The sequence below is a fragment of the Nothobranchius furzeri genome, chromosome 11, assembly GCF_043380555.1.
Source record: "Nothobranchius furzeri strain GRZ-AD chromosome 11, NfurGRZ-RIMD1, whole genome shotgun sequence".
NCBI lineage: Eukaryota > Metazoa > Chordata > Actinopteri > Cyprinodontiformes > Nothobranchiidae > Nothobranchius > Nothobranchius furzeri.
In genome coordinates, this window is record NC_091751.1 from 70,181,032 (window position 1) to 70,197,203 (window position 16,172).

General features: G+C 42.3%; 1 protein-coding gene across 2 annotated transcripts in view; it reads left to right on the forward strand.

Moving 5' to 3' along the window:
- Window positions 1–16,172, forward strand: part of LOC107396792 (homer protein homolog 3) — a 71,678-nt gene that overhangs the window by 35,475 nt on the left and 20,031 nt on the right. The window lies entirely within an intron of this gene.

Here is a 16,172-nt window from a genome sequence, read left to right on the forward strand (position 1 = left end):
GCGTGAGTTTGGTCCGCATAGCCGGTAGTAAGTCGGACCTGTTCCCAGTGAGGGTTGGACTCCGCCAGGGCTGCCCTTTGTCACCGGTTCTGTTCATCACTTTTATGGACAGAATTTCTAGACGCAGCCGTGGTGTGGAGTGTGTCGAGTTTGGTGGCAGGAGAATCTCGTCTCTGCTTTTTGCGGATGATGTGGTCCTCCTAGCTTCATCCAGCTCTGACCTTCAGCTCTTGCTGGGTAGGTTCGCGGCCGAATGTGAAGCGGCTGGGATGAGAATCAGCACCTCCAAATCTGAGACCATGGTTCTCGACCGGAAAAGGGTGGCTTGCCACCTCCGGGTCGGGGGAGAGGTCCTACCTCAAGTGGAGGAGTTTAAGTATCTCGGGGTCTTGTTCACGAGTGAGGGTAGGAGGGATCGGGAGATCGACAGGCGGATTGGTTCGGCATCTGCAGTGATGCGGACGCTGAGCCGATCTGTCGTGGGGAAGAGGGAGCTGAGCCAGAAAGCCAGGCTCTCGATTTACCGGTCGATCTACGTCCCAATCCTCACCTATGGTCATGAGCTTTGGGTAATGACCGAAAGAACGAGATCGCGGATACAAGCGGCCGAAATGAGTTTCCTCCGTAGGGTGGCCGGGCTCAGCCTTAGAGATAGGGTGAGGAGCTCGGACATTCGGGAGGGACTCGGAGTAGAACCGCTGCTCCTCCGGATCGAAAGGAGCCAGTTGAGGTGGTTTGGGCATCTGGTCAGGATGCCTCCTGGACGCCTCCCCGGGGAGGTGTTTCGGGCATGTCCTGCCGGCAGAAGGCCCCCGGGTCGACCCAGGACACGTTGGAGAGGTTACATCTCCAATCTGGTCCGGGAACGCCTTGGGGTCCTGCCGGAGGAGCTGGTGGACAAGGCCGGGGAGAGGACGGCCTGGAGCTCCCTAGTTGGGATGCTGCCCCCGCGACCCGGACCCGGATAAGCGGAGGAAGACGAGAGACGAGAGAGATTTTTTATGGCCACTTTTACAAGCGGACGTTTTTGTCCTCTAATGACTCTTTAGGATGACATTTAAAGTGACGCCTGAGGGTTAAAGAGGATATACGACGACTCTCTGCTGAACTGCAAAAGAAAGAAATGCTGCTGGATAATTTTGGATCTTGTATCCTTGTGCTGTCTGAGACCATTATCAGTCAGTTTGAAGATAAAACATCCATGCAGGACTCTCTAATCCTAGACACCATTGCTTGGGATCACACTGCACCACAAAAACTGATCCAGCTGTACTCCTGACCCATTTTCATCTTGGTCAGAGGTTGTGGTACGTGGCCATAGGAGAGCCCCTGTTGTTGATTCCATCCCTCGACTTGACCTCAGACTTTCAAACCGCTTCTCTCCACTTGTTGAGGAACAACCAGCTGATACATCCAGGCTTCCTTTTCCCTCTCAACCATCTGTGACACAGGAGTCTGTAGTCCACAAGAAGCAACCTCCACAGTCTCTTCCACCCCAGACCACCATCAATGCTCTCCTGGATATACATCCTGGTCTGCTGTACTCCATCCCAGCTTCAGTTAAAAGAGTGATCATTCATGTGGGATCAAGCAATGTTCTACATCAGGAATCCATCACTCAACAGCATGTTAACCATCTCTTTGACGTTCTGAAGAGCAGCAGAATGTCTGTTTTCATCTCCGGCCCGATCCCCACAGTTTCTCGTGGATGTGGAAGTTTTAGTCGTCTGCTCTGTCTCCACTCCTGGCTTCAGTCTGCTTGCAGGTCCCACAGTTTTGGTTTCATTGATAATTTTAACCTGTTTTGGAACCGCTTCTCCTTTTTCAGACGAGATGGTATTCACCCTAACCGACATGGCTAAGCATGCTAACCACTAACATCCAGTATGCTGTGCAGTCCCATAGATATAGGGTGTGTCCGAATCCATGGGTAGGATGCTTGTGAGTACGTGTCCTCGCCGGTCTAGCAAGGCCGGGTCCTTGCTCGACCGCTAAAACTGGAACCAGCGGCTCTGAATTCGGACAGACTAGCCTTCACCTCTACGGTGGCCCGTAGGTCCCGTCACAGCCGCGGCGGCAGCTACACGCAAAGGAAAAATGCTAAAGCTAGCGAAAATAGCTACAGCAGCTTCACGTCCATCAGCAGCGTTTGTTCACAACCGTTTTCAGGTAAAGTAACTTTGTTTATTCTAGAAGCTTTCAGGACTTACATGCTAACTTTAGATGGCTTCATGTATGTTTTAAGCTACAGAATGAACTTGTTAAACGTACACAACACATTACTACAGAGTATTATCATGTAGGTAATTCATATAAACCAAATGCATTATAAATGCTTAATGCAGTAGGATGTTTTCTAATGTAAATTGGACCTTAGAATTTCTTATTTTGCATCAAATGAGAGTAAAACGCTTTTAAAAACAGGCTTTTTAATAAAATAGCATTGAAATGTTTTCAGTGTGCATTTGTTTATTCAAGTTAAGCCTAATAATGATTCGATCTGTCTTAAAAATGTACATTCTCTGTAGTTTTTATTTAACTAGTCCCTGCTGAACAGAACCAGTGTACTGAAGGTTATATGTTTTTTTTTTTACATTTTTCAAATTAAAAAACCCTCTTATTTAATCTATTACAGGTCAGCATGCACTGTGCTGCACATCTGCATCGGTGCTGGTGAAGTTGTGGGTCTGGAGGATGAGCCTGAGGAAGATGTGTGGAGGAGGTCAGTGGTGCTCTGTCCTGCAGGAGGTACCAGCAGACCACCACTATTGTTAACAGGCAAGTCATTTATGTAGGAACCTCTATTAAAACAACACTGTGGTTTTATTTGCTGAAGAGTCACAATTGTTATACCAGTGGATCCATAAACCATCTCCTCATTTCATATTTCTGAATACATCACAGAGATGTAACAGTCGTCGTCTGAGCCAGCCCAGCAGGCCCTGTAGATGGACGATGGAGTGGACAGTGAGAGGAAGCGTCCCAAAGCTCTCTCTGCAGACCGTCCTGTATGATGTTCCTCTGGCCAGAAACGTCCAGCCACGGGTCTGCTCCAGTCCTCCATCCACGTCTGGATCCTCCTGCAGCAGATCCAGCTGCACTGTTAAAGACTTCCTGCTCACTCCGTTTAAATAAATGATCCAGGAATTCAATTCAATTCAATTTTATTTATATTCCGCCAAATCACGACAAGAGTCGTCTCAAGGCACTTCACATAATAAACATTCCAATTCAGGTCAGTTCATTAAGCCAGTCAGAAATAATGTTTCCTATATAAGGAACCCAGCAAATTGCATCAAGTCATTGACTAGTGTCAGTGACTTTACAGCAATTCTCATACTAAGCAAGCATAAAGCGACAGTGGAGAGGAAAACTCCCTTTTAACAGGAAGAAACCTCCAGAGGATCCTGGCTCAGTATAAGCAGCCATCCTCCACGACTCACTGGGGATCGAGAAGACAGAGCAGGCACACACACACACACACACACACACACACACACAAACACACACACACACACACACACACACACACACACACACACGAGAGGAGCCTGATAACTAAAAGATCTGCCTCCCATCCTAATTTTAGATATCCTGGGAACCACCAGTAAACCTGCAGTCTGAGAGCGAAGTGCTCGGTTAGGAAAGTATGGAACAATCAGATTACGGATGTATGATGGAGCTTGATTATTAAGAGCTTTATATGTGAGAAGAAGGATCTTAAAATCTATTCTGAATTTAACAGGTAGCCAATGTAGGGAAGATAAGACATGAGATATATGATCTCTCTTTTTAATTCTCATCAGAACTCTAGCTGCAGCATTTTGGACAAGCTGAAGACTTTTAACTACATTCTGTGGACTTCCTGAGAGTAATGAATTACAGTAATCCAGTCTTGATGTAATAAATGCATGAACTAGTTTTTCAGCATCACTCCTGGACAGGGGCGGATTTAGGACTGAAGAAGATCCGGGGCTTAACACACACGCGCGCGCACACACACGCGCGCGCACGCGCACACACACGCATGCGCGCACACACGTGACACGCACTAGTCAACATCATATATATTTGTCTTGTACCACATAATGTTTAATCTGAAGCTACATATTCAGCATATTCAGGGCAGAGTATTGTTCCTGTTAGTGTTTAGTGTGAGATGATAGTGAATATTCCCTTTCTTTCTCCAACAACTTTACCTGATAGTAAGCTAACTTTAGGCAAACCAGCAGCACAACAAATATTTTCAAATAAGACTCACAAACCTGAGTCAACACCAGTCTCATCAGAGCTGGGGTTCTGTCGTTGTACTTTTGGTCTAAAAAAACGTCCTTATATCCATCTTCACTCATGCGTTTCAGACAGAGACTGCAGAAGCCAGCTGCTGAAGGGCTTCTCTTCAGTCTCAGGTAAACTGTATACTGACTAAGTAGCCTAGTGGTAGAGTGTCTGCCCTGAGATCGGGAGATCAGGGGTTCGACTCCTGGTCAGGTCATACCAAAGATTTTGAGAAAAATGGGACCCAATGCCTCCCTGCTTGACACTCAGCATTGGATTGGGGTTGGATTGGGGGATTAAACCACCAAATAGTTCCCGAGCGCGGCGTGTCTGCAACTCAGGGGATGGGTCAAAATCGGAGAATAAATTTCACCACACACCTGTGTGTGTGACGACTAAATGGGACTTTACAAACTACTGCCAGCTGCGCCCTCTCTGTGTGACTTTGGTACTGCATGTTACTTCCGCGATTTAGATCCGGGGCTTATCATGAAAGATCCGGGGCTTCAGCCCAAGTAGCCGGGCCTAACGCCGCCCCTGCTCCTGGAAAGGATGCTTCTAATCTTAGCAATATTCCGAAGGTGAAAAAAGAAAATCCTGCAAACCTGTTTAACCTGGGATTTGAATGACATGTCCTGGTCAAAGATAACACCAAGGTTCCTTACTTTCTTCTTGGAGATTAATGTAATGCCATTCAAGTCAGGCGATTGGCTAAGCAATTTCCTTTTCTGGATTTCTGGTCCAAAGATGAGAACTTCTGTCTTGTCTTGATTTAAAAGCAAAAAGTTTAGAGTCATCCAATTTTTTATGTCCTCAAGACAAGCCTGTAATCTACCCAACCGATTAGGTTCATCAGGGTTAATGGATAAATATAACTGAGTATCGTCAGCATAACAGTGGAAGTTTATCCCATGCTGTCTAATGATTTTACCAACTGGGAGCATATACATAGTAAAAAGAATTGGTCCAAGCACTGAACCCTGTGGTACTCCACAAGTAACCCTGGAGTATGAAGAAGATTTGTCATGTACATTTACAAAATGAAATCTGTCAGACAGGTAGGATTTAAACCAGCCTAACGCTGTTCCTTTGATCCCTACAACATGTTCAATCTTTCTAAAAGACCATTGTGATCAACTGTGTCAAAGGCAGCACTGAGATCTAACAAGACTAGAACAGACACAAGATTCTTATCTGAGGCCATGAGAATATCATTTGTAACTCTCACTAATGCAGTTTCAGTGCTGTGATACTCTCTAAAATCAGACTGAAATTCCTCAAACAGATCATTAGTGTTTAAATGCTCACATACTTGGATGGCCATTATTTTCTCCAGGACTTTGGATAAAAATGGAAGGTTAGATATTGGTCTATAATTCATTGGGTCATCTGGGTCCAGAGAAGGCTTCTTAAGTGAAGGTTTGATTACAGCAACCTTAAAATCCTGTGGTACATATCCATTTACTAAGGATAGATTGATTATATCTAGAATGGGGGCAGTAACTGTATAGTCACTGACACTAGTCAGTGACTTGATGCAATTTGCTGGGTTCCTTATATAGGAAACATTATTTCTGATTGGCTTAAAGAACTGACCTGAATTGCAATGTTTATTATGTGAAGTGCCTTGAGACGACTCTTGTCGTGATTTGGCGCTATATAAATAAACTTGAATTGAATTGAATTAACCAAAGGAAATGCTTCTTTAAATAATTTAGTTGGGATTGGATCCAAAATGCAAGTTGAAGGTTTAGATGAAGCTAATATTTTTGATAACTCTGAAAGCTCAACTGGATCAAAACGGTTCAAGCACAGATGAGGTTCTACAGTCACCTCCGATGCTGCCTCACTTACTGAGGAAGAAGAAATCGCACAGCCGAGAGACGTTGGAAGTCAACTAGATTAGAAAGTCACAGGCTGCACTTTAGAGAACTGATAACCTCTCTAAATAAGACAGTGAAAACTTCCAGGGCCACAAAAATAACTGTAAAGTCCTGTTTGACACCATAAACCAGATTGTTTCAACTCACGCCCCTCTTACGCCAGTTTACTCAAGGTCTAACTGTTAACAACTTTCTAGCATTCTTTCAGAATAAAATATCAGGGCTAAAATTGACTAAAACTAAGATGCCCACCCAATAACAACACTGCTAAAGAAATATCTCCAGACTGTGAAGGTTGGTGTCAAAACATGAACTTGAAATGGTCATCCATACCTTTATCTCCTCCCGACTAGGTTACCGTAACACACGTTTCACATGTTTTAACAAAAAGGCCCTTGACCGCCTTCAGTTGGTCCAGAACTCTGCAGCGAGGCTCCTAACTGGAGCAAATAGCACACATCACTCCTGTTCTGATGTCCTCTACACTCCTATACAAAAGTCGAGGTGATCGTTCCTTCCAGACTGTTGCACCCCGACTTTGGAATGATCTTATTTATCCTTACATAGCATTGACAGTCTGGACACTTTTAAAAAACAGTTAAAGACCCTTTTGTTGAAAGATGCTTTCACCTAAATCTTTAATTTTCTTATTTTTAACTCAAATTTGTAATCATATTTCATCTATTTATGGAATGTTGACCATATGTTTTCTGATGTTAATCTATTTCTGTTTTGAGATCGTTATGATTTTATGACTTCATGTTTTATTTTGTTTTGATCTATGTGAAGCACTTTGTGATTCTATGTTTGTAAGTGCTATTTAAATAAAATTTACTCACTTACTTACTAATGGCGGGGTCACTTCCTTCTTCGTTTTTTTGCGGGCAGCAGAGGATGGTGTCGCCCTCTCCCTCCCGTGCTCTTCTCGCTGATGACACAGTCCCATGAATGATCCAATGGTCAGACCCCATTGTCTCTGTTTATGGTTGTATGTCCATGTCTCCTTATTTCTATAGCTTCCTTAATCCATCTTTTATCTTTTTGTTTTTTTGGTTTTCTGTTGTACAGTGGTCTGTTACAGCTGATTTCTTCATAGTACTTTCTGCTTCTTGTTTGCTGCTCTCATGTGTCTTCGACCTGTTTCTTCCTCACACTCTTTCCTCTGTTCTATTGTTCGTGCGTTGCACCAACAAGTAATTTGTAGACATATGAACGTAAGCCAGTCACTACACAAGCAACAAAAGAGAGGACACAGGCTTTAGTTACAATCACCGTCTGTCCATGGTGCTGAAAGAAAAAGACGGCTCACCTGTGTTATCTGATGATGATTAAAGGGACTTTACGGAGTTTTGGATTTTTATGCTCGTGATTGCCCCCTCAGGCCAAAAGCGTAATGGCAGCTTCAATAGTAGGCTCGTGCACGAGGCGCGCATGCTGTACGTGCACACTCCTTAAAGAAAATAACGGCTGAGACAGTCCCTTGTGTGTGTGTGTGTGTGTGTGTGTGTGTGTGTGTGTGTGTGTGTGTGTGTGTGTGTGTGTGTGTGTGTGGCCCGGAGGACAGAGGACAGGAGAACGCAGATTTAAAATAATGCATTGATGTAAACCACACCCACTAATTTCCAAATAATAATAAATAAGAGGTGCATTCATCTGTGTATCTCCTTTGATCCGCATTAGTGATGTTTTCAGCACCAGAACAGTGAAGCAAAGAAACAGATTCCTGAGTTTATGTTAGTAATTTTATTTATTAGGTGCATCTGACCTGTTCTAGTTTTCTCTGAAATGAGATCAAATCAGTGCTTCTATGGGTCGTCTCCTCTCTGCACTGGAAACATGTACTTTATTATAATGTTCACTGTAATGCATCTTGATGTTCTTAACAAATAAATTAAATCAAAGATATTGGTCAGTAATGCCAAATATGTAAATTTGTGTTTCAGTCATTTTTATACTGGCTTAAAAATACTTCATTAAGTCTACTAAGCAGGGGTGTAGAATGTGTTTAACAGGGCCAGCCCAGTAATGATCTTGGACCAAAATAAAGAGGGCAGAAAGTCAAATAAAGGGGGGCAGAAGGAGATGTTTTTCCAGATGCCAAGAAAAATTAAATGCCAAACCCCCCTGCGAAGTGTGTCACTGAGAGTTTAAAAATAAATTATTCTTGTGCAAATATTGGTGTACTCACCTTTAATACTAGTTATTAAAATGCAGCAGTTGCTGGATTGGTGCTGATCAAAGTGGAGTGCGTCAAATAAAACAATATTAACATAAAGGTGAGACGTGTTATCACCCCCCCACCCCACCCCCACCCACCCACCCACCACAGCTGGAAAAATTCCTTGGGGAAACACTGGTTATCGTTAACAAAAACACTGCCGCGGAGGAATATGCGTTCTCATCTCTGTTGTGCGGCCACTGTCTCTCTCTCTCTCTCTTTCTCACTCTACTCTCCGCAAAGCTTTGACAGGCCCTCACAGAAAGAGAGGAGGCGGGTTTGAGTTTCAGGAGGGTGGATACTCTAATGAGCCACATGATAGTTTGTTCATTTAAAATCAATATCGACTTGATCTGACTGTGGGCAATCACCAAGTGGTCCATTTCGATGGTCAGGCAACCAAAAATTTATCCAAATCCCTCAATGGCCAGTCTGCACCTGAGCATCTGTCAAATACTTTATAAGGAAACACTTTTATATTTTTTAGTGAATCAATCTGTACAAGTAAAACACTTGTAAACACTTGGAAAGAGCCAGAGCTTATTTCTAAGCAAATGGCCCAGATGGCTGAAAATGGTTCAAGTCTCCAGTGTGGTGCACAAAGGAGAGTGGTTTATAGGACAGCAATATTCTACTTTCAGTGGCCTAGTTAGGTAAATGAAAAAAAGGAGAAAAGAATTACCAGTGGGAGCTAGCAACTGCTTGTTTCTTCCTTTTTTCTTTTTTTGCTCCTTTAAAATAATCCACCATCACGTAGTGCTCAGGTCTGGCCTCTTGTATGTTATTAGGTCCGAGCTGCAAAGGCCTATTGTAATTGCTCCGTTTATTATTCTTCTCTATTCTATTGACAAAAGGAGTGCCTTTTTGGAGCTTTTAACATATTGAAAAAGTTACCAAATTTTGGCCAAACATAGATTCTCTACATAAAAATCTTGAATTTTAAATGCCCTGCGAAAATTGCAAAAAATAATTGCTCAACAGCGCCCCCCGGAAGTGAAAAAATCAGCACCCTGATGTACCTTTTTTCATTGTAGAAGTACGAGATTTGCTACACCCTTAGTACTCCCCAAGACACACAGAAGTGTCTCTTACACCTATGGTCAGCATCAAACTGGAAGTCGGCCATTTTGGATTGAAGTGGCGAATTTGACCCCGTTTTGGTAGTTTGTAGAGTTCCCACTTGATTGTACTACTCGATCATCTTTTGGACGATTGTCTCAAAAATTGTGTGCAATTGTCCAGAAGAGGTGGGCGATTGAAATGAGAAAATAAAATTGAGTTTTTGGATGTTCTGAAGGGGCGGGGCCAGGCCTCGAAGCACAACTACTTGCCAAAAAAATATAAATGGCTATAATTTCATGACCGAAAGTAATACTGTTGCACAATTTTCTATGGTCATTCCTCATTTGCCCCAAAGAAAAATTAATGATTGGTTGATGATGTCATAAAAGCCCCGCCCCCTCAGGACATAAAAGGTCAAGTTTGACTTTGAAAGGTCCCAAATCTCCCGATTTCTCTTTATCACCGCAATCTTGTAGCGGGTAACTGAAGACAAGTTGGGGTTACAGGCCATCACTTTACAAGAGCTTTCGAAATAGGGTGAGGCTGTGATTTCACGGAAAACTCAGGTGTAACACCTTGGCCATATATTTGCCTCCCATTTGTTTCATTCTAACAATATCGTCATGAAATTTCTTGTGAGTGATCCTTGTCCGACCCCCAACAAAACTTTACATCAAAATTTGTTGAGTGTGGCCTATTTTTTAAAATGGCACCCCCTTGCGCCATTAAAAGTGCCAGCCCAAAGCCATGCTTTGACTGAGGGTAGCGAAATTTTGTACGCTCATTTAGTGTCTCAAGACCTACAAAAGAGTCTCTTGGAGCCATGCTCCATGTTCCACAAGAAGTCGGCCATTTTCGTCCAAGTACTGTATTTTGTCTTTATTGCACACGCTGAAGGTATGCTAACTAGGGGTGTAACGGTACACTAAACTCGTATTCAGTTCAGTGTTTTGAAGGGCTCAGTTTGATAAATTTTCAGTATATTATCATTAGATTTATTTATTTACTTAATATCTGAGGCGGCTCCTATAGTGAGCAGAACCAGGTGGCATCACAGTCTGCTAATCTAGCATGATGTATTAAATAATTTCACAGGGTATTCGCGCCACAGACACATATACATAGATGACCCATCGACTGTCACTGTCTATTGGAGATGCGGTAATGGCCATCCGCCATTTTACATAGATTAGCCCCCAGTGCATTAATTTCTACCCAGGAAAGTGCTTACCCAACTAAAAACATGTTTTATCAACTTTTTTACAAAATCAAACACAAGGTATGGCATGATAAATAAAATATAAATATAATTAAAATTAAAATAAAATAATATTAAATATAAAATCCTATCAGGTAGGCTAGAAAAGTCACTAGTAATCCCATGTGATCTGTTTTAAATAGTACACTGGTTGTTGTAACCGTAGGCTGCACAGAAACGGGCATAGTTGCTCGCTCTGCATTGACTTTGGAGAATTAGGAGACCCATCCAGCATGGCGGTGGCACTGTTACACTCTTCAGCGCCCAATGGGGTGTTTACGTATTCATGCCTATGCAGCGCACTCTCATACAGACGAGTGTTGTTGTTGACTTGTTTTTTTTTTCCTTAAAAACTCACCTCACACCGCCCAGAGTTTCTACTTTGAAACTCGTAATAAATAACGAGCTTCCTCCGCACCGTATTTTTCATCGTAAGATGAAAAATTTACATCAGTTGTCATAGCGGAAAAGTTCAGCGGACATGTTTGTTAACATGTTTGCCGCTGCGTGCCTACACACTGAGAGAAGGGAGGGAGAGGTGACACGATGCTCAGTGCCTCTACACAGACTCCACATTAGCAGCGACAGTCAACTGGTTTAATCCGGTCTGAAAGACGTTGATAAGAATTTGCAGATCACATTTTTTAAACAGAGATCGGGCTCGTGCAGCCATCACGCATCACTCAATACCAGCGTCCGTGCGGAAACTTGCCAAGGAACTTTTATCTGCTGCACTTAAAGCTGCTTTCCGGAGTTTTTCCACTTTCAGAAATGATGTATGATTTTTCAGAAATCTGTAAAAGCAATTGTCTCATCATGTACTGTGATGAAATGTAAGCAATACGTCTTATCTATTTATTTATTTTTGCTAAGCACACCCCCTTCCCCACAGAGCTCCTTGCAATAGGAAACTGAGCACCGACCAGAACTAACCAATAGCATTAGACTACCGCTTACTTGCTTCAAATTTAAGGAATACCTCAGCTGATGCAGAGTTGATGAACTTTTCACGGACAAGTAAGTCTTTAAAATATAAATGTATGAGAACACAAATGGCATGAAAATAATACTCATAAAACAACGTGTTTTAGCTCTGTTTGTCGGCTACAGAAGCACATTTATAAACAGAAACGTGAAGTCGCGATCTTAAACCAATATACATTTTGTGTGATTATGCTTGTCAGCCACTAGATGGTGCCATCGGATAAGAGAAATTCAAATTCAAAGATACTTTGTTAATCCCAGAGGGAAATTAGTTTCAGTACACACAATTCTGAGATCAGACATACATACATAGGCATAGACACATGACAAGAATTGGTGACTGTGGTCATTCGCAACCCGAGTCGCGCTACCTTAATAGAGATCAGAGGGTTTATATGAGGATTGGGTCAGGTGGAGGGAAAAAAAGGCACTTCAGAGTTACCCTCCACAAGGAGGGCAGCTTTGCTCTGCAGGAAACACCTCAGACAGAAATGCAACAGACTTCAGACATCACACAACATAAGTGTCCACTAGGTGGGGAGGTAGGGTTTGGGACTATCCTCACATCAGTGCATGCAGCTGCGATAAGCAGCGCTCGTCACCTCCGTTTGGGCAGGGGAAGGAGGTATTTGGGTTAGAGAGCACAGTGACTCGATTCAACGGCCTTCACCGGTCGCAGTCCCACCCAGGCTGGGATAGGGAGACCGAGTAGCCATGGAGACGGCAGCATTCCACATTTCTTCTGAGGGGGAGTAATCTCTTCAGCCTCACAGGCTCAAGGGCACCAGATTCAGATAAGAACTTGTTTTAGGCCAGACAGAGATAATTTCCTCTCTGTCTTAAAGTTCTGTTGATCTCCAACCCCTCTAGATCAATAATGGCATAGATTAATCTATCCCAATCCGTGCTGATCCGTCAACTCTATCCTTGATGGCATCAACCTTCTGTGCCAGAGTCTGAATCTCAGCCAAAGTTCCAAGCTTACGACTCATCTCGACAATTATATGAGTTTGTGCGTTCACAGCGCGGTGTAAGCCATCCCTGAGCTCCGGGATTTAGCCAATATTGCTCGACGGCTCATTAATTTTCCGGTAAGCCAGGTAACCGCTCAGGCCAAACAGCACGAAACCTGACACCAACACCACGAATATCCAGACGTCTTAAGAAATACTCAGGAAAAAAGCTTTATATCACGCAAATGTGTGAAAATTTTATTATTTAATGAAAAAAATAAACCGAAATGGTACGCAAGTGGACCGAACCGAGCTGCCTGAACCGAAACGGTTCAGATAACCCCCGTGAACCATTACACCCCTATTGCTAAACCCCCTCGCCCTTTTCACCTATCACCTTAGACTTTCTGCTTTAAACTCTTAACCCACAGGCTTCACTTTAATTTTCATACAAAAGAGTCATTAGAGGACAAAAATGTCCACTTGTAAAAGTGGCGATAAAAAATTGATTTATTTTTTTTGCTTTTTTTCATAGATCTGTTGAACAACTTCATCCCTGCTCAAACATAAAAAATTCTATCATTTTGAGGCTTTTTAACCCCTGAAATGCCCGTTTGAATACTCAAAGTCATTGATGTAATTTATGAAAAAAAATCACAAAAACTGAGTTATTTTCTAAAAAAGACATTTTTTTTGGTCTGGGGTGTTTAGTACAAATCAGTCTTGATTATCTTAAGAAATATCTAAAATTTTGAATTTTTTGCAGTTATACTTTTTACATAGCAACTAGGGCTGCTCGATTATGGCAAAAATAATAATCACGATTATGGTGACTGAAATTGAGATCACGATTATTTAGGACGATTTTTCTATTTATGTTGATTTTATTTGTTTTTATTCAATCATAAAATTGCTCAGGGCACAATCAGGACAAAAATAAATAAGATACAGGACGATCACTAAAATAACTCCTGATTCCCAGTATAAAAAGACCAATATACTTATAGCTCATAGTCTATGACCCAAGGGCTATAGACCTTGGTTTAACTCATTTAAGTCTAACCAGTACAGAACCAAATACCAATATCTTGCAAATACTGACAGCAAGAATTATACAGTGGCATTTATAACAAATAACTGCAAATAAATTGATGTTCACAAAATGTTGCATAACATTTATTGAGTTGTGTCAAGGTGCTGTAGGAGAGTGCACTAGCACCGTGTCCTCAGAGAGATTAGCTATTATTTATCAGCGTGAGGAACTTATTTCTACCTTATTTATAAACTATTTATTTACAAGTCCATCAGTTAATGTAATAATTGTCCCAACCAAAGCTGCACCCCCCAACCCCCAACCCGGTCTCACATCAATCGGGGCAAGCTGCACGTGTTTAGCACGCCGCACGCGCACATTTAGCCGTTTTTAGCGGTTCAGGAGTCCGCAGGTGCGGTGTGTGTGTCACTCACTCTGGTTAATCCAACAGGGAGCCGGCTCTGAGAGCTGTTTCTTTAGCGACTGACACATCACTACATCATTCCCTTTCCTAATGTCCTGAAGAATGGTCCGGAGCGCAGGCGGAGTGTTTAGCTAACCTGCAGGAAACGTCGACGACAGTTATACAGAAAGTAGCTAAGGGTTACCAGAGATGTTTCTGAGATGTTCGCTAGGTACTTTTAAGATTTAAAAAGTCAAGAAGGGGGTCTGAAAAGCTGTTAGAAATAGCGTCAAAGTCGCCAAGTTGGCAACACCCTAGGAGGAGCGCTTCATTTGCAACTCAGGGCAGCGCAAGTGGGAGGAGCAAATAATCGGCTTGTTTTGTTTTTTATAATCGTTCAAAACTCGGATCGTAATCGTGATTAAAATTCGATTAATTGAGCAGCCCTAATAGCAACAGATTAAAAATTTACTATACACTTAAGCCAAAAACGACAAAAACGTCCACTTTTAAAACTGCTTTAAAAATGGTCCAGATGAATTTTTTTCTGCTTTTTGAGTCTAAATCTTGTTATTTCTGACCAACAAAAATCAAATATTGAATATTTATCTAAACTTTAACCCTTTATATGGCTGTTTGATTATGTGATGCTCATTTTTCATGAAAAAAGCAGACAAAAGAGGAGATGTTTTACATAAAACATATTTTGAGTGAGTGAAATCATTTCTTTTAAATCAGCCTTGGAAATGTCAAGAGTCTGGCAAAATATCACATTTTAGGCTTTTTTAGTTTTTGTGTAGCAACAGATTTAAAATTTACCACCCACTTGTGCCTGTTATGGACATAAACGTCCCATTGACTTCAATGCAAACCACAGTTTTGATCCTGCATCATCTGCAACAAATAATCATGCTTTCTGTGATGTTATGGTTCCATTTTGGACAAAAGTAGTCAAATTTATGATTTTTACTGTTCACTCCCAAATTCAGTCATTTTTCCATATGTTGTCCAGACGAGAAAGTTTACACATTTCTTTAAATCTGCTGTTTTTATTGAACTCAGAAGCTCAGCATGTAAACAAAACACACTTTCACTCTCACACGTAACATCAAAGTAAAAATATGTTTATGCACCTGGCTGGAGCCCAGGTATATCCAAACTCTTTGTAGTTCAGTTTGTGATGGGGCTCCTCGGTCATCTCCAAAAGGCATGTTTTCCCTGGCCAACCTCTGCAGCCTCACCTACAGCTTTCCCTGTGTAAACCTGACACTTCGAGGCATAGGAAGTGGCAACATCAGCAGCGACCCAGATTTTCAATCCGTACTTTGCTGGTTTAGTTGGCATGTACTGGTGAAACTTGCATCTGCCTCTGAAAGGGACAAGTTGCTCATCAACACACACGTCTAACCCAGTGTTGGAGGTGACGGGTCCACATGTCCCAAATCGAGCGGATGGGGGCCAGCTTGTCCTGCCTGAGATGGGAAGGCCTGTTCAGCTTGTCATCAAACCGGAGGGTGGAGTTGATCATCTTGAATTTGGTGTGACCAGGCCCCCATAATTCGGGTCTGAAAATGAAGCCAACACGGAAGTGAATAAAATTGCAGTTCCACCCTCATCCACTAGGGGCTGGTGTCAGAAGCGAGCAAATCCTCATTGACTCCCATGTTAAAAATACCAATTTCACAGCAGAAATAAACATGTTTACAGCCCGGTTCCAAAACTTGTTTTTGGTTTAAATGATCTAGTTTACACTCATGACAACTCTGAGGGGGGTGAATGTTTTTCTCACTCTTCTGTTTAAGTGTATTAAAAGCCTAAAATTCTGTATTATTAATGAGCATCAGACCCACGTGACCACAGAGCTAGCTCCGTGGAAAGGCCTCAGTAGAGCCTCGGTCTGGCTTGGAAACTGTTCTGTCATTTTCAGTCTCTTAACTTAGACCATTAGTTGTGCCGTTTGTGCGTGCTTTTTTTGGATATTGTTTGTGCAATTGTTGGACAAAATGACTTGCTGTGGCATTAATTGCACTAATAGAGCATCCAAGGAGTCTCCACTTCATTTTTATTCGGTAAGTAAAATGATATTTATGTATTTTAGGT